This window comes from Sminthopsis crassicaudata, chromosome 5, assembly GCF_048593235.1.
Source record: "Sminthopsis crassicaudata isolate SCR6 chromosome 5, ASM4859323v1, whole genome shotgun sequence".
NCBI classification, from domain to species: Eukaryota; Metazoa; Chordata; class Mammalia; order Dasyuromorphia; family Dasyuridae; genus Sminthopsis; species Sminthopsis crassicaudata.
This window is the reverse complement of record NC_133621.1, coordinates 250,454,819-250,476,405: the sequence shown is the minus strand read 5'-3', so window position 1 is coordinate 250,476,405 and position 21,587 is coordinate 250,454,819. Positions and strand designations below refer to the sequence as shown.

Below are 21,587 nucleotides of genomic sequence, written 5' to 3'. Positions count from 1 at the left end.
GAGGAGGAGGAGGAGGAGGAGGAGGAGGAGGAGGAGGAGGAGGAGGAGGAGGAGGAGGAGGAGGAGGAGGAGGAGGAGGAGGAGGAGGAGGAGGAGGAGGACAATGAAATGATGATGATGACTGCAAGTACTGCCCAATTTGAACAGGCAGGTTAAGTCCCCAGGGGATATTTATTACTATTCACAGATTGTTACTCATCCTTTGTTGTTGAAGAGGACCAATGACATCATGAGAGTAAAGTCTGGACTTGCAAGTGAATTGTATTTAAGTAGGCCAGAGCTATGCAAAGTCATCAGCCTCATTTTTTCCTCCAGAATCATCCAGGTCCAAGATGTAAGTCAAGATGATTGGTGATGGCCCAGGATGCAATGGAAGACCTTGGCCTTTGAGTGAAACTGTTATAAAAGAAAAAAGAAGATTCAGGACAGAAGTCTTAAGTATGCTTATATATATATATCATTTAAATATAAACTCCTTGAGGACAGAGATTGTTTTGTTTTTGCCTTTCTATCCCTATTACCTGACATATAATAAGTAGGATATCAAATTTTTGTTTAATGGACAGATTATAATAGAACCGTTATATTGTCTTCCCATTTATCTTATCTATTTAACAGATTCCCATGAATCTGTTTGGTTATGAGATCTCTCCTCCTGTAGTCTGCAGCTACTAGAGAGGGTTAATTCTGATGTGAACATTGTCCCCTAAAATCTGTAGTTCTGGAGGGAGTTTATAATTTTCCAGTACTCAGATGTTCTGGGTAAATTTGACCCCATGAGATGTCTAAGAGATGAATCAGAAATCCCAAGGGAAGTGCTGGCAAGTATTTGATCAGGAACATGGGCAAGAACTCCAGAGTATGAACTGTCATCTCTGACTAGTTCTAGGTGAGATTCTTCTCTAAATTTTATTACTTAGCTTTAATCCTCTATAATGAAGAATGTTAGAAAGGCAGCATGGGGTAGTAGATAAGAGTGCCACCTCAGGATTGGGAAATCTGTTATTCAAACTAGTTGCTGATCTGTATTGGTAGAGAAAGACTGCTATACTGGAAAAAAAAATTATAGGAATGGTTAAAAAAAAACCTTTACCTCTCTCTAAATATTTTCCCTCTCTCATAAATCTGTGCAACTTCCTTGTAATAAATAACAGTGACTTTAAAGAGCCACTGACCTAATGCAATGTCAGGGAGAAATTGACTCTGCCATAAGATCTGGTCCAAAAATGAAAAAAAAAAAAAAAAAGGTTTTATTTGATATGGCATCTAATGATCATAAAATCTGGGGTAAGAATCTAGCTCTATCAATAACTACTTAGGTGATGTTGGATAAACTTCTTGTTCTCCCTATACATCAGTTTCCACATCTGTAAAATGAGAGTGGACCCAAAAAAAATCAAAAGAAGAAGAAAGGAACCAAAAATACTGATAGCAGTTCTTTTTTGTAATAACAAAGATAACTAGGGAGGAAAGATGCACATCAATTAGGGAATCATTTAAGAAATTATGATAAACAATTGCATTGGAATACTGTTGTCTCATAGAAATTATACATATTATCTAAAAGAAAGTACTGAGGAACCTGGAAAGATTTGTATGAATTGATACAAAGTGAACAAAAAAAAAAATTATATAACAACATTATAAAAATAAATAACATTAAATGATGTCAAAACTCTGATAAATATTAATTATGGTTCCAGAGGACCAGTGATGAAGAGGAAGAATGCTTCTTACCGCTTAAAAGAGAAATGACAGACTTGAAATACAAAGTGAGACATACTTTTTTGGATAGTCAAGTGGGTATTTGTTTTGATTAACTATGCATAATTGTTACAAGGGTTTTGTTCTTTTCTTTTTCTCCGATGGTGTAGGTAAGAGGGAAAGAAAACAGATTATTGTTAATTTTTATTAAAAAACATTTATTTTTAAAGAGAGGGTTGAGGGTTTTAAAGAGATGGCCTTTAAGATTCACTGCATCTGGGGCAGCTAGGTGGCGCAGTGGATAGAGCACCAGCCTTGAATTCAGGAGGACTGGAGTTCAAATCTGATCTCAGACACTTAACACTTCCTAGCTGTGTGACCCTGGGCAAGTAACTTAACCCTAGCCTCAAAAAAAAAAAAAAAAAAAAAAAAAAGATTCACTGCATCTTAAATATATGAATCTTTCCTTCTTTGCAGACACCCTCATTTTCCAGGTACTTGCTCATCCTTAAAAAGTATCCTAAGACTTCATTATCACTATGAATATTAAACAGCCTTTAAAATAATATAAGATGATTACTGCCATGGGCTTATAATTTCATTGCCATGGGTGCAATAGCTTTATAACTTATACTTCAAATTGCTTTTCCAGAAATCCTCCACAATGGACAATTAAATACAGTGTCATAAATGTGGAATTAGAAGAATCTCCTTTTAAATTTAATATAATCAAAATTATTTTGCATTTCATAATGTCCTCTAGTTCTTCTTTGGCTTTAAGTTCTTCCCTTCTCCACAGATCTGAGAAGTATATCACTAATATTAGTTTTTCTAATTTGCTTATAGTATCACCCTTTATGTCTAAATTACGAATCCACTTCTACCTTATTTTGGTAAAAGTGTTAGGTGCTGATCAATGTCTAATTTCTGCCATATTGTTTTTCTTTTATTTTTATTATAGTTTTTAAAAATTAATTTTATAATTATTTTTTGACAGTACATAAGCATAGATAATTTTTTACAACATTATCCATTGTACTCACTTCTATTCCGAATTTTCCTCTCCTTCCCTCCACCCCCTCCCCTAGATGGCAGACATTCCCATACATGTTAAATGTGTTATAGTATATCCTAGATACAATATATGTGTGCAGAACCAAATTTCTTGTTGCACAGGAAGAATTGGATTCAGAAGGTAAAAATAATCTTGGAAGAAAAACAAAAATGCAAACAATTTACACTCATTTCCCAGTGTTCCTTCTCTGGGTGTAGCTGATTCTGTCCATCATTGATCAATTGGAACTGAATTAGATCTTCTCTTTGTTGAAGATATCCACTTCCATCAGAATACATTCTCATACAGTATCATTGTTGAAGTATATAATGACCTCTTGGTTCTGCTCATTTCACTCAGCATCAGTTGATGTAAGTCTCTCCAAGCCTCTCTGTATTCCTCCTGTTGGTCATTTCTTACAGAACAATAATATTTCATAACATTCATATACCATAATTTACCCAACCATTCTCCAATTGATGGGCATCCATTTATTTTCTAGTTTCTAGCCACTACAAAAACAAACATTTTAGCACATATAGGTCCCTTTCCCTTCTTTAGTATTTCCTTGGGATATAAGCCCAGTAGTAGCATTGCTGGATCAAAAGTTTGTTAACTTTTTGGGCATAATTCCAGATTGCTCTACAGAATGGTTGGATTCTTTCACAACTCCACCAACAATGTATCAGTATCCCAGTTTTCCCAAAGCCTCTCCAACATTCATCATTATTTTTTCCTGTCATCTTAGCCAATCTGACAGGTGTGTAGTGGTATCTCAGAGTTGTCTTAATTTGCATTTCTCTGATCAATAGTGATTTGGAACACTCTTTTATATGAGTGGAAATAGTTTCAATTTTGTCATCTGAGAATTGTCTGTTCATATCCTTTGACCATTTATCAATTGGAGAATGGCTTAATTTTTTATAAATTAGAGTCAGTTCTCTATATATTTTGGAAATAAGGCCTTTATCAGAACCTTTAATTGTAAAAATATTTTCCCAGTTTGTTACTTCCCTTCTAATCTTATTTGCATTAGTTTTGTTTGTACAAAAGCTTTTTAATTTGATGTAATCAAAATTTTCTATTTTGTGATCAATAATGATCTCTAGTTGTCCTTTGGTCACAAATTCCTTCCTCCTCCACAAGTCTGAGAGGTAAACTATCCTATGTTCCTCTAATTTATTTATGATCTCATTCTTTATGCCTAAATCATGGACCCATTTTGATCTCATCTTGGTATGTGGTGTTAAGTGTGGGTCCATACCTAATTTCTGCCATACTAATTTCCAGTTTTCCCAGCAGTTTTTGTCAAATAATAAATTCTTATCCCAAAAGTTGGGATCTTTGGGTTATAGATTGCTATGGTTGTTCACTATTTTGTCCTGTGAACCTAACCTATTCCACTGATCAACTAGTCTACTTCTTAGCCAATACCCAATGATTTTGGTGACTGATGCTTTATAATATAGTTTTAGATCAGGTACAGCTAGGCCACCATTATTTGATTTTTTTTTTCATTACTTCCCTTGAAATTCTCGACCTTTTGTTCTTCCATATGAATTTTATTATTTTTTCTAGGTCATTAAAATAGTTTCTTGGGAGTCTGATTGGCATAGCACTAAATAGATTTGTTTAGGGAGTATTGTAATCTTTATTATATTCTCTCAGCCTATCCAAGAGCACTTAAATGTTTTTCTAATTATTTAAATGTGACTTTTTGTTGCCATACTATTTTTCAATTTTTCCAGCAATTTTTGTCAAATAGTGAATTTTTATCCCAGAAGCTGGAGTCTGTGAGTTTTTTAAACATTAATTTACTATAGTCATTGACTATGTATCTTGTGAACCTAACTTGTTCCATTGATCCACTACTCTTATTTCTTAGCCAGGACCAAATGATTTTGATTTTAGGTCTGGTACTGGTAGGCCACCTTCCTTTGCATTTTTTCCTATTAATTCTCTTGGAATTCTTGACCTCTTTGTTCTTTCAGATGAATTTTGTTATTTTTTTTTAGCTCTATAAAGTAATTTCTTGTCATTTTGATTGATTTGGCACTGAGTAAGTAGATTCAGTTAGGTAGGATTGTCATTTTTGTTATATTAGTTTGGCCTACCTGTGTGCATTTGATGTTCTCGTTATTTATATCTAACTTAATTTTTTGTAATTAATTTTATAATTATAGCATTTTTTGACAGTACATATGCACAGGTAATTTTTTACAACATTATCCCTTGTACTCCCTTCTGTTCTGAATTTTCCCCTCCTTCCCTCCACCCTCTCCCCTAGAACGCAGGCATTCCCATACATATTAAATATGTTATAGTATATTGTAGATACAATATATGTGTGCAGAACCAAATTTTTTGTTGTTGTTGTTGTTGTTTTTGCAAAGGAAGAATTGGATTTGGAAGGTAAAAATAACCTGGGAAGAAAAACAAAAAATGCAAACAGTTTACACTCATTTTCCAGTGTTCCTTCTCTCGGTGTAGCTGATTCTGTCCATCATTGATCACTTGGAGTTGGATTAGATCTTCTCTATGTTGAAGATATCCACTTCCATCAGAATACATTCTCATACAATATTGTTGTTGAAGTGTATAATGTAGATCTAACTTTATTTGTGTGAAAAGTATTTTATAATTGTTATTTATTGTTTCTGGCTTTGCCTTGGCAGGTTTTAAAATATTTTTTATATTGTTTTAAAACTTTTTTATCTACAATATTTTTTTATATTTTATATTTTCTACAGTTATTTTAAATAGGATTTTTCTTTCTATCTCTTGCTGCTGGACTTTATTAATAACATATACAAATGATGATTAATGTGGATTTATTTTGTATCCTGCAACTTTACTAAAGTTAATTATTTCTATTAGGTTTTAGTTGATTCTCTAAATATATCATATCATCTGCAAAGAGTTTCCTCATTACCTAATTTAATTCCTTCAATTTCTTTTTCTTTTCTTACTGCTAAAGCTAAAATTTCTAACACAATATTAAATAGTAATGGTAACAATGCGTAACCTTATATCACCTCTGGTCTTATTGGGAATACTTTTACTTTATCTCCATTACATACATTACTTGCTGATGGTTTTAGATGTTACTTATCATTAAAAAAAAAAACAAAAAACAAAACTCCATCTATTCCTATGCTCTCCAGTGTTTTTAATAAGAATGGGTATTGTATTTTGTCAAATGCTTTTCTTGTATTTATTGAGATAATCATATGATTTCTGTTAGTTTGTTTATTGATATGGTCCATTATGCTGATAGTTTTCCTAATATTGAATCATTTCTGCATTCCTACTTGGTCATAATATATTATCCTGGTGATATGTTGCTGTAATCTCTTTGCTAATATTTTATTTAATATTTCTGAATGCATATTCATTAAGGAAATTTGTTGATAATTTGTTTTTTTCTTTTTTGACTCTTCCTGGTTTAGCACCATATCTTGTCATTAAAAAATTTAAAAGGACTCCTTTTCCTATTTTTCCAAATAGTTTACATAATATTGGAATTGTTCTCTAAATATTTGGTAGAATTCTTTTTTTTTTTTTTCCTGAGACAATTGGGGTTAACCCCAATGACTTACCCAGGATGACACAGTTAGGAAGGGTTAAGTGTCTGAGATCAAATTTGAACTCAGGTCCTCCTGACATCAGGGCTGGTGCTCTGTCTATCCACTGCTCCACCTAGCTGCCCCAACAATTCTACTTTTTAAGAAGTTGTTCTTTTTCCATTTTGCAAAATTTATTTTTTAAGAAGTTGTTTTCTTCAGTTTATTTTTTCCTCATTTTGTAAAATTTATTTTTTAAAAGTTTTTTACTTCAGACAATTTCTGTGTTTTCTTTTCCAAGCTATTGACTCTTTCCTCCAACATTTCATACTTCTCCTGCATGGCATTCTTTTCTTTTTCTAATGTTTCTTCTATTTATCTTTTAAGATCCCTTTTTGAACTCTTCCAAGAAAGCCTTTTGAGTTGGAGATCAGTTCATATTTCTCTTTGAGGCTTCACTTGAAGTATTTTGCCTCTTCTGGATTTATGTTCTGATCTTCCCTGTCTCCATAGTAGCTTTTTATAGTCAGAGCTCTTTTTTGCTTTTTTTGTTCATTTTTAAAAGTTGAGTTCTGATTTTGGGGTACTGGGGAAATTATCCCAAGTTCTTTTGCAGACAGACAGGGATTTTTCACTGAATATGCTGGGTTAGGATTGGGGCTGGGGCTGATGATGCTGTAGGCTTTGCCACTGTGCTAGGTGGGCCTGGTCAAGTCCTAGATATTATATTGGAGTTCAGAGGCTCATAATTTGTCTTCTGTAGTTAAGTTGCATTGGAGGCCTCATAGTTGGACTTCTGAACCAGAATAGTGTAACCAACACTGTTATATTTGGCACAGGACCTCCTTCCTGTCTCTGTCCTCTACCTGCTCTGGGCTGCATTCCCTCTGGTCCAGAGAGACAGACCTTTTCTAAAGTCCTTTCTTAAGTTAGAAGATTATTACATTCTAAATGTTTGAGGGGTTTGTCCTCTAAAATCCATTCAGAGGCTTGATTTAATATTGATTATGAAAAAGGGATGCTCAGAAAAATGTCCTGTCTACTTTCCACCATCTTTGAACTACCACCAAGTATCCTTCTTTAATAATAATAATAATAGCTAGCATTTATTTAGTGCTTTATGGCAGTACTGTTGGTAGAGAATGAAGTTACCTGGAAAGGTATTAATTATGAGAAAAAGAAAATAGGCTTGGTATTCAAAAACCTGGAATTCTAAAAGGGAAACAACATGTAAATAGGAGCTGAAATTATAGAATATAATCAAAGTAGATGCAAGATTCTGGGGGAGTCAGGGAGGCCTCGTGTAGGAAGCAGGTCTTATGCTTAACTTTATAAATGAAACTAGGGATTTCTGAGTGAGGTTGGGAAATGAGAATGGAATGGAAATGAGAAAAACTATAATGATCCAAGGAGATAGAATATCTTGTATAAATAATAGCAAAGTTGGAGCAAAGAGTACATGGGAGAATAATGTGTAAAATAAACTTGAGGAAATGGGTTTAAATTATATTATAAAGGGCTAAAAAGAGGAATTTGTGTTTTATCACAAGGAGGCAAGAGGAAGCTGCTGGATCATTTTGAAAGCAGAGGATGGCTTGTAGTGTGGGAAGATTTGAATTAAGGAGGCCTCTAGGGAATTATTGTAATAGAGTAAGAAAGGTATTATGTAATCTTAAACTAAGAGGATAGACATATGTATGGAGAGGAAATGAGAATGAGAGATACTTAGAGGATAAAATCACAAAGATTTGTCAATCTAGTGGATGTGATAAAAAAGAGTAAAGAGGTAAAGGGTAGCTCTGAAACTGAGAAACCAGATGACTGAAATGATGGTGGTACCTTCAACAAAGCAATGATGGGTTTGAGGGAGAAAGATGTGATTTTTTAAAAAATGTTGAGTTTGGGATACTTCAGTGATCAGTATAGTAGAGTGTAAAAAGCATGCTAGATCTGGAATCAGAGGACCTAGGCTCAAATTCTATTTTTATTTTCCTTTAGAAAGGTCATTTAATGTCCCTAGACCCTAGTTTCCTTGATAAGAGAGTTGAAATAATCTATATTCCTACAGGACATTCAATTGGAAATGACTAATAGCAAGTTGATTATGTAGAACTAGAGCTCAGGATAGGAATAACATATAAATGGATATATATAGATCTGAGAATTATTTACATAAAAAGGTAACTGAACCCATGGAAGCTGGTGAGATCATTAAAAAAAGGCATATGTACAAGAAAAGAAAAAAAAAGGTTTATCCTACCACAGTTATGGGATGTGAATGTTAACACAGTAATGGGGACTTAAAGAACAGAGGGGAAGAAGAACCAAGAAAACAGTGTCATGAATTCTCACATAGGAGAGGGTATAAAGAAAGAGAGGGTTTGACAATGTCAAATATTGCAAAGAGTTTAAGAAAGATGATACCTAAGAAATGGCCAGTGGCAGATTTAAAGCTCTCCTTGAATAGGCTTTGTGATCCTTCAATCTTCTTTTACCACTTGCTTAATTATTAGGTCTTCTCTTTTAGACCTACTGGAATCTTACCTTCTCTAGTCTCTGAGCCAGCCCCTGAAGTCCTAATTTACCATTCAATCTACCACACCATTCCAAAGATTGGTCTTGATCCATTTCAGTACAATTCCTTAGAGATCTAGATTTTTGGATAGGCGGATGTCTTTCTTTATCTCCATCCCAAGCCATTTGTTCATATTTATGCAAATCTGTTCTTTGGTGGACTCTCTTAGAATGTTTCCTCCTTTAGTGCATTGCCCTTCCCTCCTGGGATGCAAATTACATCAAAAATAAGAATAGGGAGAATCAGATATCAGTGATGCAAAGGAGTCCTAGTGATTTCTTCAGACTGAGAAGGAAGGATCTGCCAGGAAATGCTGCTCATATTAAGAAGTCTGTACGTAATAAACATTGTTAGTTTAGTTTAGTTGAGTGTTGACTAGAGAATGGAATGCACCTAAATGACAGTTGGAAAAGAGCCCGATTCAAATGATCTCAGATTAATAGGTATGGGACAATTAAGTCATTATATTAAAATTGGTAAGCTTCCATAGCTAAGTGTGATCTTTTTGTTCTTAATTGACATATGGATTGTATTAATAGAAAGGGGGAAAGGGGAGATTTACTTGGGATGAAGTCATCATCCTGCAGAGTCTCTTTAAAAAAATTGAGTTATGGGTCCCTAAAGTCACTTCTACCTCTAAATCAGTGATCTCTAGTTATCTCTCTTAAATCTTAAAGAATTTCCCAGACTCCCAGAGGCTGCTGTATAAGACTATTTGTGGTTATACCCAGGCATACCTATGGCAGTGGGTATGGATGGAGGAAGCAGGGAATGTCCTAGGGTAGAATGGTAGGGTAAAGGGGGAGGGAAGTGGGACACAGAAATGGAAGGAGAAGAACAAGAAAACAGTTTCTATTGTCCCATTCAGTATGGATAGATTTTTATTATGGATAGATTTTTATCAAGTATATAACAATATAGTATTACTTCTGGGCTTAGGGATGCTATGGGGAATTCTTCTTCTCCCACTAAAGGGCTCCCTCAGGTCTAGGCTCATACTCATGGCCCCAGATTCAGTCCTAGGGAATGGTGACCTCTAGGGAAATATTAAGTTCTTTCTTCAATTTTTCTTTCTTTTCTTTCTTTTTTTTTTTTTTAATGAAGTCCTGGGAAAAATCGCTTATAACTTGGGTCTGGCTCAAGTCTAGCATGTCTCCAAAAAGAAGTAGAAAGGTTAACAATGTACAATGGTAGTATATTTATTTCCTTTACATAAAACAAATACTAAAAACAAATAAGCATCAAATACAAGACTTAAAAGTGACCATTGGCAAAGACTAAATTTACATGAGCAATAACTCAAACTACAATTTATATTCCTCTGAAATGCTGATGATCAAAGCATCAAAATGTGAAGTGTTCAAAAAGGATAAAGTCATAGAGTTCTTGTTCTAGAGCAGGAAGGAATTCTATAGGTCATCTCTTTAATATAACCTTATCATTTTTGCAGGTGATGAAATGTACATCAGAGAGAGATTGAATGATTTGCCCAGGATCATACAGCTTTAGTTCATATACCAAGCTGAAGCCAGACATTTACTTTGTGAGTCAAGGCTCAAACTGCCTTTAACAATCATTCATTTAACAATCAATCTGTGAGGGTATTGCTAATTGTTTAGCCTAAGGAAAAATATTATGCCCAGATATCAAAAAAATAACAGAATTGTAGAAATGTATTGACTATCATTCAGGAAAGCAAAATTTTTTTAGGATAGTTTTTTTCCCCTTTCCTATATTCTCAATCATGATATTTATTGGAGGAATTAACTTTTTTTCTTTTCAGTTGTCTTTAGAATTGATAACATTGCCCCAATCTAATTTGTCAAATCATGATTCAAAATTATTATGACCACCAAAATTAGTGAATTAACTTTCCTATCTTAATGATGAGATGAACCCACCTGCTGCTTATAGTACTTTCCCCACTTTGCAGTTGTGGTAAACATGTGTGCTGACTATTTGCCAAAGGCAAAGGGATACAGAGACAAAAATGAAACAACCCCTGACTTCAAGGAGCTTACATTCACAGAAAACAGCATGTACACAAAACCCATGCATGCATACACATATACACAACAAATATGAAGTAGTGGAGGGATAGCAGTTGGGAAGGTTCATGTTGAAGCTGCATATGAACTTTGAAGCAAAAGAGGGATTCTGAGATTCTTTAAGTAAAAAAGTCAAAATCTGAGAAATCAAAGTGTCTATAATGCTCAACTCATCTGGATCCAAGAATGCATAAAGTAGAATTATAAATAATAATCTTGGGGGAGGGGGAATCAGTTGTGGCCAGACTGTGAAGGGCTTTTAATGCCAAACCAAAGAGTTTACTCTAGAGGTAATTGAGAATCACTAGTATTTCTTTACCAGGGAGGCCAGGAACAGAGCACTAGGCTTGAATTATCTTCCTGAGTATGTCATATCTGGCCTCAGACACTGACTAGCTGTGTGACTCTGGGCAAATCATTTAACCCTATTTGCCTTTTTCTACATCTGTAAAATGAGCTGGAGAAGTAAATGGCAAATCACTCCAGTATCTTTTTAAAGAAAATTCCAAATGGGTTCATAAGGAGTCAAACACGATTGAAAACAATTGATCTGAGAAGCAAATGAATCATATGCCCTTCTTTAGGAGTGTCACTTTGGGGAATATATTTGGGAGAAGAGAGAGGAGGTAGGGAGACCAATTAGGGAGCTAATTGTGTAGGCAAGCATGATGAGGGATTGATTGAGTTGCAGGTGTTGGCTCTATCAATGGAGAGTAAAGAATGGATAGGAACCATTGTGGAAACAGAACACGTAAGATTTGGTAATTGTTGGGATGTGTGAAGTGACAGATAATGATTAGTAAAAACTAGCCCCAAGGGTGTAAGACAGAAAGAGGTTGGGAAAAGGGATGGTTTGAAGATGGGATGGAGAAATCAGCATAGATATTGAAATAATAGGACCAGAGATTTATTTAGGAACATAGGTTTAGTGCTGGAAGAAGTTTTTGAGACCAGTTAGTCCAACCCTTTAATCTTCTCCCTCCCTTACCACATAAATGAGAAATCTATCACAGTGGTTCCTAAAATGAAATATTTAGAGCTAAATGCATTATGGAGGCCGATTTAGTCTAACTCCTTAATTTTATATGTGAAGAAACGGAGGCCCAGGGAGGATAAGAAATTTGGCTAAAGTCTCACAGTTAAAGGCAGACCCAGAATTTGAATTCAAATACTGTGACTCAAAATTCAGGGTTGTTTGTACTACACCATACACACTTCCCTTAGAGTCTTACAGGCAATAGAGTCATTTCAATTCCTGACCTAAGTATTTGATTCTATTCTCAAAAACTTGTTTTACTCTGTGAGTTTCTCCTTCTGTGAAATGAACTTTTTATTTTTATTAATTCCATTCATCTCTTCAAATTTGGAATCTGATGGCAGTACCATAAAAGCAAAAAGAACCCTAAAAAGGGAAAGGAAAAGAAAGTGGGGAAAGCAACAAGCATTGGATCCTTGGGAAAGTAGAAATTCTAATAATGGCCCATAATTCATACCTTTAAGGAAGAGATGCAAGTCAGGCTTGGGGAATGAGTGCTTCAGGAGGAAGGAGAGACCTGGAAACCTGCTAAGACTGATAAAGGAGAGAATTTTAGAATTGTTATTTCTCAAGGCCATGCTAATGTACTCTGCATGGTGAATGAAACATTGTAGAGAACCTGTTATCTGGGGAGTAGTAACAGATGACATAGTTGCACAGTAGTTTATTTTTTTGTAGCATTTGAAGATTCTGAAGGTCTTTTTAAAATAATGGTTGATAAATAAACTAATAAAGGATTTTTTTTTTGATACATTACAGGAGTCTAAACTAGATTCAACCAATGTGGGGAGCATGATTAAAGAAATTCATCTCTTTGAGAAGGCCAAATTGATACATTTGGGAAAGTCTTTCAGACTAACTTCTTGACATGGAAAGAGGAGAGAAAGATAGAGAAAAATATCTCTATAAAGTGAGAAAAGAGACACAGAGAGATAGTGATAGAGACAGAGACAGAGAGGCAGAACCAGAGACAGAATTTGCAACCAGTTGAATTGATGCTAGGAAAAAGAATTATTATCCATATTACCTTAAAATAAGTATACTTTTAGAGTAATAACTGGAGGAAATTATGAGCTCTTCTTTTTTTGAAATTCCAGAATCACTTTATATTTGGCTTAGATATCTAATTTAGATAACTCTTGGGAAAAAAAATTGAATAGAATGATAAAGTTGTACTCAAGAAAGATCCACATCTAAAACCTATTTGTGTGCACCTAGACAACATCTTGTAGCCTCAGTTTTCCTCATCTGTAAAATGGGGAAATATCTCTGGTATTTACTCGACTTGGTTGTTAAAAGGACAAATAGGATTACATATCTCTATCCCCATTAGGCCTTAAGCATTAGTTTCCCCTGGTTCCCATTCAGTTCACATCCCATGGTCTTTAAAAGTTTTTTTCTACCAGTTCCTAGAGCATTTCTCCCTAAATTACTTTCCACTTTCACTCTTTATATCTTGTATAGATATAGTGTCTCATTCAAATGTAAGTTACTTAGAGATAGACATTGGTTTCAGGGGTTTTGTGTGTGTGTGTGTGTGGATTGCCTTTGCTTCCTCAGTACTTAGTATGGTACCTGGCACAAAGTAAACTGTTAATACTTATTATCATTTTCTAGTCAAAGCTTCTTAAATTGTGAGTAGGGACTGTGGGATAACTGAATGTGAGCGTTGTGAAATGATTTATGATCAGTAAATGTATACCTATTATATATACTTAGATACCCAAGATTATATAAAAATTTCCCTGAAGAGGTCTTGTGGAAAACATTTAAAAACTCCTGCTTTAGGTGATGATTATTCATTCTTTTAACTACTTTCAAATTAGTCCATTCTTTTTTTCAAATGGTTTAATCTCTAGTACTCCTGAAAATGCACTTTTCAAAGGTTAGTTGGACAAGTTACCAAGCATTTTTCCAACTCAATCTTCAAATATTCCCTGAGCTCCTACCTTGTGCCTGAAGTCCTGATAATTTGCCCAAGGATAGTTCAGACATTTTTCATGCTTGTGTTCCATATCAAAGATCCTGGTTTAATGACAGAACTAAGAATGTGTTCTAGGTGCAGGACACTTAGTAATGTTACAATGGTGTGACAGTGTATGCTATTCTAAACAAACTATTTCAGTTAATTTTTTGCTTCTCTTAAATTTTTCTTTTCACTTTTGTCTTAGGACATTGGGTGGGGAGGACCTTTTTGGGATACAATGATATGAGAAAGCAAAAGTAAAATCTGGTGGAAAGACTAACACTACAGAGTGGAAATAATATTTGTTTACCTCTCTCCTTTGGGCAATAACAATATCAGAAGGCATAGCATCAACACAACTCTTAGATTTTATTGATTTAATCATTCAAGAAGTTGTTTCAATGAAAAGGCTGGCCCGTCATTTCACAGAATCCACAAGTCAGTTGAGTCCAGATGATTCTAATGCAGAAATATACTTTATATATGGCAGGCATGGATTCATGCCTAAATGACCTAGGCAGTTGCCTGTCCCTTCTCACTTGGATGTACTTTTTAGAATAGGGCTAATTCACACAGATACATGGAAAGTTATGATCAACCACTAGGGAATGAGATAGGGACAGAGTAGAGGCAAAAGGAAGAAAGAAACTTCCAGTTGGAACATCAGAAAAAAAAAAAGTCTTACGTTTATTTGTATTGATTTTTTTTATATATTTATTCTAAACATACTCTGTAGTTGTTGCCTTTCCAGTTATATTCTTGAGAATCACAATGTTGTCCTCATTCTTTGCATGTGTATTCTTAAAGCCTAGTCCTATGTCTAACATGTGGTGGGCATGAAATATATTACAGCAGATACAGATGCTAGCAGGCAAATATGAGGAGGCTTAGCATAACCTAGAGAAAAGAATCTTCACAGCTTCAAGTATCATGCTATGACAGACAACTCAGGAAAAATAAGAAATCCACAACAGACCAAGGGATTGATTCCAGGAAATTGATTCTAAAGAAGGAATTGGTGAGGATTTAGAGACTTAAGATTCATAAACAAGTTAAGTTTTTTCTAAGTGAGTACTGTTGACTCTGTACATACTGTGATGGTGGTAAAGAGAAATTAAGCTTACCAGATGAGAGGGTAGGACTTACTGATTTGCTATAAGGGCTTGGATGTGAACCTCTCCTCTCTTCTTTACATAATGAAAATAAAACTGTTCTCTGTTTATTACTTTGGAAACTTGATGCCTTCATAAGATTAGGAAATCCTTAGAAATATAAACCTGATTCTGGTGACCTCAGGAAAGGAAGCAATGAGCCATAGATTATCATTAATCAGAGACAACCCCACTCCCATATTAAACCTGAGGGATGAGTTAAAGGTTATGAGGGATCTATTGATGGCATAGGTTATATAGGATGTATTAGATGGTAAATGATATACATTATTTTAACCATTTTTTAAAAAACCTGATCAATCTAATAAAGGTAGTGTTTATTTTACATTACTTCCTGACCCCAATCAAGGAAAGGAGGAAGCAGCTAGATGAATGGTGTTAGGTACACAGAGAGGATCCCGAAAGAGAATACTTTTTGCAAAGAAAAGCAAGTACTCTTTGTAAAGTCACTTTGCCCACATTTTTTTGGTTAATGGAATAGCCCAAGATAGAGACAAATGTGAAGATAGGTCTGAATTTTTATTTTTAAAAATTAATTTTATAATTATTTTTTTGACAGTACATATGCATGGGTAATTTTTTACAACATTATCCCTTGCACTCACTTCTATTCCGAATTTTCCCCTCCTTCCCTCCACCCCCTCCCCTAGATGGCAGACATTCCCATACATGTTAAATGTGTTATAGTATATCCTAGATACAATATATGTGTGCAGAACCAAATTTCTTGTTGCACAGGAAGAATTGGATTCAGAAGGTAAAAATAACCTGGGAAGAAAAACAAAAGTGCAAACAGTTTACACTCATTTCCCAGTGTTCCTTCTCTGGGTGTAGCTGATTCTGTCCATCATTGATCAATTGGAACTGGATTAGCTCTTCTCTATGTTGAAGATATTCACTTCCATCAGAATACATCCTCAGACAGTGTTGTTGTTGAAGTGTATAATGATCTCCTGGTTCTGCTCATTTCACTCAGCATCAGTTGATGTAAGTCTCTCCAAGCCTCTCTGTATTCCTCCTGTTGGTCATTTCTTACAGAGCAATAATATTCCATAACATTCATATACCATAATTTACCCAACCATTCCAGTTTCTAGCCACTACAAAAAGGGCTGAATTTTTTAAATGGAGTTTTCATGGATACTTATTTTTAGTGAACCTAACCTATCTGAATATCCTTTTTTTTTTTTGATGAATAATATTTACTTAAAAATGTGTGCATTTCAGTATACTTAAGTATCTGACATTTTTATTTGTGTGGTTATTTACTCATGAAGATTGTGACTTCCTGTACTTTTATACACAATCACTTTGAATTGCTACAGTTGAAAGATATCCCAGGAAATGGCACATGAAAGATGAGAATTTCAATAGGCTAACATATTGGAATTTATTCTGGTATCTGATTCCAAGTTCACCTGAGGACTGAGTCCCCAACCAGGGTGATGAAAAAAGCCGGATTCAGTCAGAAGTTATCACAAACCAACCTGTCTGCCTAAAAAGGGTCCTGCTTGCCAACTTAACATCTTGAGTTCTGACCTCTTGTAACATGTTTGTAGCGGCTCAGCTAAAGTGGACAAGCTGTGGCAGCTGCTTGACTTGACTTCTCTTAAGAATCAGAAGTAGGCATTGAAGATTGAAGCTCTGAGAACTGGTCCTGGATTGATCCATAATGAGCTATTCAGTTGTTTGAGGCTAGTTACTTCTCTGTTGAGATTGTGTGGAACTCACTCAACATTTGTGAAGTTTTCTTTGGATAGGTTGAGATTGGCTGAAAAGCAGCACCCAGGTGACTTAACAGATAGAGCACAGGGCCTGAAACTTGGAAGCCTGAGTTTAACTATGACCTCAGATATTAGTTGTGTGGCCCTGGGCAAGTCACCAGTCCTTTCTCAATTCCTAATCTGTAAAGTGGTATTAGCACCTGCTTCCCAAGATTCCGTGATTATTGATACAGCTAATTTTAACCTTTCAAGATTGTTTTTAAATAAACGGGGTTGGGAAGGATTATAGAGTTAATGAAGGGGGAGGATTAAGAATGACTGAAAGCTTTCTAAATGAATTACAAAGAGGAAAAAAAACCTCAGAAAAGGCAAGGGGGTGGAAGGAATCTGCATACTAGTGGGATTGGGGAAGGGTATCAGTATAGCACCCAGCCGGAGGCTGCTAACTTTCCCGAGAAGGGGCAGGCAGGGCTGGGGTGTTGCTAGGGAAGAAGTATTGCATCAGTGAAAACGATTTGCAAAATTGGATGATTAAGAGTAGGAATTTAATGACTGTATGAAATTTCCAGTGGGGGAAAGGGATGTTTTAGGGAGTTATAAAAATGAGTCAGTTTAGCACTAGCTGAGAAATAGCCCCAAGTTTGACTGGTTTGAGCGATTTCACGTCAGGCTTCCCCTTAAAGGCGCCTGCTCCGGGACTTGAAGGCACAAGGAGGTTACTCTCATTAAAGAGCTCGGTGAGCAGTCCAGAAAGGAATGCACGCTTTATATCGTCTATCTTTTATCGTTTGTACATCTTTATTTGCATGCTTTTTCTCCTTTCTGAACGCAAGCTCCAGGAGGCAAATATGGTGCTTCTTCCCCCTCTTCCCCCAAAGTCCTTAGCATGGTGCCTGGCACTTAGTGAGCGCTTACTAAATATTAATCAGTGGACCTAAAGACGTGACTCGCATCCCCGGGAAGCCAAAAAAGAGGGTGTAAACAGAAGCGGGAGAAGGGAAGAGGCTGCAGCTTCAAGGGAGCGAAGGGAGGAGGTGTCACCCAAAGCCTGCTGCACTCACGCTAAATGTATGTCAGGAACTGAGCGAGGCAGAGGTGAACCCTCGGCAGGGCTAGGACTCCAGGACGGGCCGGAAGGAGGGTGGGCATTTAGTGGGCTGGGCGAAGCAGGGCAAGAAAGAGGCTCGCTGACAGAGCTCCAGCCGGGATTTCTTTCCCGCGTTCTTGTCTCGCGCACGCACGCGGAAAAAGCTGGGGGCGTTTGACCCCGGGAAGGTGGGAGGCAGCCGGACTCACCTTCCGAGAGCTCGATACTAGAGTGTTAGTCAGAGAAGAGAGGAGGAAGAAAAGGCTTAGAATGTGTGCTAGAAGGTGGCTCTGTTGCTAGGTGCCCAACTCCAGTCCCGCCCCACTTAGCGTTACCGGGGTGACTGCTGGAGGGGAGGGGAAGAGGAGGAGGGTGACGGGCACTTACGTGCTGACGCTAATTGTATATGAGCGCGAGCGGCGGGATCTCGGGTCCTTTTTTAGCGCCATCTGCTCAGGGCGCCGCCTCCTTCTCTTCCTCCTCCGCCTCCTCTTTCGTCTCCTCCCGCCGCAATTGCCGCCGCCGCCCTGAGTCACAGCCTGCGCAGCTCCGAGCTCTTCGTCCCTGCAGCAGCCGCGGGTAACGGAAGCTGGAAGGGAGGGGAGCGAGCGCGCGGGGCTTCTAACTGCCGACTGGGTCCGAAGGGAGGGGGGAATCCGGCGGTGCTCGCCTGCCTTTCCTGGGCCTGGGCTGGATTAGCCTGGTCGGGGTTGGGGCAGGGTGAGGGTCTGTGCACGGACGTAGGAGTGTCCGGGGCCTGGGTCTTGGCTGAGATCTGCCTCCCATGGGAGACAACGGCGGCCGCGGCGGGGGCGAGGGCGGGGGCGGGGAGTGTGAGGACCGGGGGCCGCGGAACCTAGATGTGAAGCCTGAGCTCGGGCTGGTGTGGTCGTGGAGAGGAGGAGGGAGGCAAGGCCAGTGGTGGGGGCTGCTCGTAGTCACGGGAGCGCATTTCTCGCGCGCGCGCCTGTGGGAATTTGTGTATGTGTGGGCGGTAATCTGAAGAGCTCTCGCGACCACCTCGAGGGAGCGTGGTGATGGAGACTGTGCCCCTTGTCGGGCCTCTAGTCCCCGGGAGACGGCAGCAAAGTTGGGATCTGGGCTGAAGCGACGTTTATCCGCTGCCTGCAACACGTGGTAGTCGCTGCATGGCCGCCGTTCTCTCGGGAGTGCTGCCTCCTCTTTCCCTCCAGACACTCTCCCAGTCATTCCCCCCTGCATTTCCCACTTATCATTCTCCACTCGCCCTCCCCTCATCGCTTTCCTCATTTCCCCCACTACCACTATCCTCCCCTCCTCCCTCCCAACCCTCTTTAATCATCCTCTCTTACTTTTCCCTTCATCGTTTTTCTCCTTGCCTTCTGACTCACTCCACCCTTTCCTTACTGCCTCATCAAGAAACCCTGAGGTAGTTAAAATCTTTGCCAAAAAAAAAAAAAATGAGTAACATCCTTTTTGACTTTAAAATATCTCCTCCCGGTGGCCCTTTGATTAAACATTGACGAAAGACGAATCTGGCAAATCTTCAATTTTAGTTCCTAAGTAGTGTCTAAAAGCTATTTGCAAAAATTTGTAACAGAAATTTGGGGTACTCATTTGTGTCTGACTTAGCCAAATCAGAATTTGGTTTGAATGCTTGGAGGAAGTGAAGCAGTGCTGAGCCTGAAATTGAGAAGACCTAGATTCACATCTTATATTTGGCTGGGTGATCCTAGTCAAGTAATTTAATTTAGTGTGGTAAACATCTCTGAAGTTTTCGGAGGAGGTGCTAATCTGCATTGGTAAAAGGCTGCAGGTTCTTTTCCCTGGGAGTCTACTATACCAGTTGAATCATACATCCTAATTGTCCCTATTTGTTTTCTTCCTTATTATTTAAAGCTGTGTGACTCTGGATAACTCACTCTGCTCTGTTTTGTCACATCTGTTAAATGAGTTCTAAATCTAAATCTGTTATCCTAGGAAGGTTGCTGATTCATTGGAAAGATAAGGGACTAGATGAGTAATTTGACTGCTATAGTGACCTCCCAAGTGACTTTTATCAGTGTCTGTACCTATTTGGATCCCTTAGAACACTTGTGGGCTTACCTAGTCACTGCCTTAAGAGAAAGGACTTGAACTAAGATTTTCCGGCCACTTCTAGCCACTATCCAAGGCTGTTTCTCATTCAATATCTCTTTTTGCCCTTCCAAATTAGGAATTCACAGACTGAAGAAATAAAATTAAATTCTTTTTTCCTGTTCAGATTGTGTTGTATATTTTTGGTAGTCTCTCAATACATTTAATTAATTTGGGAAGGTCTGGATGAAATTTGACCTTTTGATTTTTTTTTTTTGTTTTGTTTTACATAGGCAATTTTCCTTGAGGGAACTTCCTCTAAATGTGTAGATCAATACTCTTAAAAGTCATAACGAGTTGGCTGAGACACTAAGAGGTTAAGTGATTTATCTTGGCTTAGAATTTGAATCTAGGTTTTTCCTAGCTACTAGGCAAACTCTGTCAGTCCACTTTCATATGATATCTTTGAAAAATTAGTTAAGGATGTCAAAACAGACATTTTTTAAATCTAGTCTTGGCCGATTAATTAGTGTGGCCCCTGCCCTTGGACTCTTGAGGAACACTGCATTTACTCAATAGAAGCAAATGCTGTGTTCTTAGAGAGGGATACTTTCTTAGGAGTTGATTTGATCAAATTTTCATTCAAAAGAGTACATTGGAGACTTAGGTGTGGTGTCAAAATCAAGCTGAATATTTTATTTCATCCATCAGAAAAGATTATTATATTTCTAATATATATATACATATATCTATACACATAGCCTAGATTTTTAATATATATGCTAGAGAAAATTGTTGTGACTTGAATTTGAGGGAAACTGAGTATTTTGAAAGTTTTGAAGGCATTTTTTTGTAGTATCAACTTCCCTTCTGGGCCTGCTGATTAACTCATCTGACCAACATTTTTTCTTGATTGCTTGATTTTTTTTTTTTTTTTTTCTTGGCAGCAAAGTGATGTAGATAGGAAGCCAGCCTGCTTGAAGTGAGGAAGACCTGACATGTAGTATACATGGGTATTTTACTACACTCTTTAGGCTTTGTACACTAATTTTTTAAATACATTGAAGAGAAGAGATAGCAGTTTGGATGAAGGTTCAATTTGTTGGATAAAAAATATAATAGCATCTTGTTTAAATTGATGTGACCAGTTGAAGCTGGTTTAACAAGAGTTGATAGGTCTGTTGGGGAGGGGGGCTGGGAAATAAACAAAAGAAAACCCCATACCTACCAAATCATGAATGAGATAGTTTATGATTCCAGTTTTTTCTCACTCATACAACTGCTACAGATCATCTTTATTATATATCAACCCCCCCCCCCCAGGGGCATTCTCAAGGGGTTCAATTATTCTTCCTCTCAGTTCTTGTCCTTATACTTTGAGATAAAATTTTAAATTAATTTTCCTATGTCTAGAACAGTGGTCCTCAAACTTTTTAAATTGGGGGCCAGTTCACTCACTGTCCCTCAGACTGTGGGGAGGGCCAGACTAAGTAAAAACAAAAACTCACACTGTCTCCGCCCCTCAAGCCCATTTGCCTTAACCAGCAGGCTGAATAAACTTCCTCAGCATGTGCTTATTTGAGACCCCCTGGCTCTAGAACAT

At 37.2% G+C, this 21,587-nt stretch overlaps 1 protein-coding gene across 13 annotated transcripts in view; it reads left to right on the top strand.

Annotated features, from left to right (window-relative positions):
* The first annotated feature begins 264 nt into the window (after positions 1-264).
* The window catches only part of NAP1L1 (nucleosome assembly protein 1 like 1), a 37,507-nt gene continuing 16,184 nt past the window's right edge, over positions 265-21,587 (top strand). For 5 of the 13 annotated variants that reach the window (XR_012482630.1, XR_012482629.1, XR_012482633.1 and 2 more), the window contains exon 1: positions 18,544-18,649. The gene's annotated coding sequence lies outside the window, so the exon portion shown is untranslated. Of the gene's footprint in view, positions 439-18,241; positions 18,509-18,532; positions 18,763-21,587 lie in introns of those variants that run through there. The other 8 variants (XR_012482631.1, XM_074270805.1, XR_012482632.1 and 5 more) reach the window with 5 other exon arrangements.